Raw genomic sequence first — 3,319 nt, forward strand, 5'->3', positions numbered from 1 at the left:
GTTACTAAGTTATTGTCTCAGCCCCAAACCATCTGCCCTGTGATGCGGGCAGGGACGCCGTGACCCAGGTCTCTCTGCCAGATGCCGTGTTGCCAATAGTGGGCTCTGCAAAGAGACTGAAACGCTGAGGAGGAAGGGGGGTGTCTCCCGTCTGCTGTGGCTCCTGGGCTCCACACCACACCCTCTGTTCTGCAGCCCAGAGCAGCACTCTTCCCCATGGCGTGGTAACCAGCTGCAGTCTGTCCCTCCCCAGCCCTGCACTCACAGAGCCAGCCCAGGCCCCCCGACACCAGCAGAGCCATGGCCCTCCTCACCACTCCCAGTCGGTCCAGTACCATCCCCCTCTAAGCATTAACTTTCCATACTTCCACCCACTTGGCTTACCCCTCAGCCCCAGAGTTAGGTAATCCCGTAGTTGCTGCCTCTGTGAGGTCTCCCTGTCCTTCGTAGCCTTTTATTCACCTAACCAACAATTTTATACCCAGCTCATAGTTCTCACAAAACTCCCTCTGTTGAAACAACTGGTATGGTTTCTGTCACTTTTTCTTTTTAACTCCCCCTTTCCCTCTATTTCTCTCTTTTGTGTGTGGGGTTCTGTATTATGTTTTATTTGGTGCTTAAAGATTTTATTTTATCTTTTTATTGAATGCATTGGGGTGACATTGGTTTACAAAGCCATATAAGTTCCAACTGCACAGCTCAACAAAACATCATCTGCTCACTGCATCGTGCACCTGTCACCTCAAGCAAAGTCTCATTCCCTCTCCATTCCCGCCCCCCTTTGCCCACCTCCTCCTCCCTCATCCCCTGTCACCGCTCGGACCCTCACAGGCCACTTCACAGTAAATCTCCACTCCAGAGAAGGAAATGTGCCCTCTTCGGTTTTCTCCTTCAAAGCTGTCTTGGACCTTCTTGGCCCTGACTTTCCCGCCTGAGTTTTACAGACATTCTCGTGATGTTTCACACAAAATAACAATCTTAAAAGGAAGCATTTGAATAATAGATAGCAATTGCATAAATGTAGCTAAAGTGTGAGGAAGCGACATCTCACCTGGGATTTCCTGAGCCAGGAACACAGCAAGCTCTTCCCATGTCTGCAGCTTCTCATGCTTCTCAGGGGGCTCTCCTATTGTTCCCCACAACCTTGCACACGTCCCCTGTTTCATGTTCTAATTAGTTTAGAGGTTTGGTGGTTATGGTGCATTGAATCTTTATAATGCCTGTTTTTAATTGTTTCTGGCTTGCATAGAGGAGCACGATGGATGTTTTTTCTGTATATTGATCTTGTATCCAGCACTGGATGGACTCTTACTCTTGTATTTGTTATTAACATGACTGGACATTCTGTAGAATTTTTCCATGTAATCATATTAACTGTGAATAAGGACAGCCTTGGTCCTTTGTAATTGTTAGACCTTTCCTGTCTCAGTGTACCTGTGTGAAGTGTGTGTGTGTGTGTGTGTGTGTGTGTGTGTGTGGTTACACTATCACTGTGCCTTCCATTCAAGATGGAGTGCCGGAAGCTGGGTTTATCCTCACCTGAAGCATTCATTAAGCAACTTATTCTCAAGGGGAGGACCTTGGGTAAAGATCAGTGACCTCGGTGGGATAGGAAGCAGAGGAGGGAAGCTCTGCCATGACCCCAGGGAGAGTGGGGTCCGCCTGATGGGAGGGGAGGCGGCTGAGAGTCCAGAAAGGCTCGGTGGCTTTGCTAGCGAGGAGAAGGCTGGTCTGAGAGAGGGGAGCTCCGGTGGGTCGTCCGCAGAAAGTCCCTCTGAGTCTCCAGCTGAATCCTGATCAGCTCATGAATGTGAGAAAACCCCGTGCAGGTTGGATAAAGAACCACCTTAAAGATGAAGGGACGTAATCCTCAGGAATCACACAAGGCCAGCAAACAGGGCCTGCCCCACCAACAACAGTGAAAAGCCTCAGACTGTTGCCAGTGAAATGGATTCCTGGCTTTGCTTGCATTTGCTCCAAGGTCCCTGATAATACTCCACGCAAATCTCTTTGTTATGGGAATGAGCAAGCTTTCTTTCAAACTATTCAACCTGCCTCCCGGGTTTTCCTGGGCTTGTGTTGGGCCCTCCCCCTAAGCCAACCCTTTCCTGAATCTTCTGGGATCTGCAGCCTCACCCAATCCAATCACTTTCCCAGGCTAGACTCCACCCCTTTGTGTCCATTTTAGCTCCTACTGCACACGCCCCAGAGCTCTGCAGCCCCAAAGTTCTGTGGCCTCATCTAGCTTCCCCTGTGCATGCGCTTACCTTCTCCCTAGGCCATCTTGGTTTCTACTGTGCATGTGCCTAGCAAAGGAATTTTCCCCACCCCATTATCCTGCTGCTGGGGCTGGTTGTCCCCTAGAGAGACTCTTCCTGCTGCTGGGGGAGTCCTGGATGATTAAGACCCTTCCACGGAGGATGCCTCAGTCCCCTGGGAGCCTGTGAATGTCACAGCTTCTTAGTAAATCAGCCTTACTGTCCAATCAGCTGCCTAGCTTATTCGGCTTAATGTCTGACTTCATTTGCTCCCTCCCTTAACTAATATGCCACCTACACTAACAATAACCTATGAGTACTGGGTAGAGTATTAAAAGGATTTGCCTGAGTGGTAGGGTAAAATTAGCCCTAGACTAAATGTTGCTTCAGGCCCACCTAACAAAGCTTAAATTCAAGACCCAAAAAGATCCAAGAGGTTTCAAGTACTATATTTGCTGGCAAGAACGGAGATCAAGGGTAAGCATAGGAATAAAAAGTGTGTAGCTCACAAGATGAAACTCAAAATGAAACTTGGTATTCAGCTGAAAATTACCAACCATACAAATATGCAAGAAACTGCAACCCATTGTGAGGAAAACAATCAATTCATCAAAAGTGATGCAAAATAGACACAGTTGATAGAATGCATAAATAGAAGCTATAGAAAGTATTGAAGATGTTAACTAGACACATGAACAAATGAAAACACCAAATCAACTAAATGCGAACTAAAATGTCTGAGAAGAGCAATGCACTTGATGGGCTGGGTTGACAACACAGAAGACACAGCAAAGAAAGGACCAGTGGAATTAAAAACATGGCAATAGAAACTTTGTAAAATAAAACACAAAGATACAAAATATGAAAAGCATCCATGAGCTGGAAGACAACTTTAGGTTCCCTGGTAGATGTGGAAATAGCACTGAAGGGGAAAAATGGAAAATAAAAAGTGTTTGGATAAATAATGGCTGACAATTGCATATGCACAAAATATTTGAATAGCAATTTTACCAAAGAAGGCAGATATACAAATGGCCAATAAGCACGTGAAGATATAGTCA

Source organism: Myotis davidii, unplaced genomic scaffold (genome assembly GCF_000327345.1).
Source record: "Myotis davidii unplaced genomic scaffold, ASM32734v1 scaffold1001, whole genome shotgun sequence".
Taxonomy (NCBI): Eukaryota; Metazoa; Chordata; class Mammalia; order Chiroptera; family Vespertilionidae; genus Myotis; species Myotis davidii.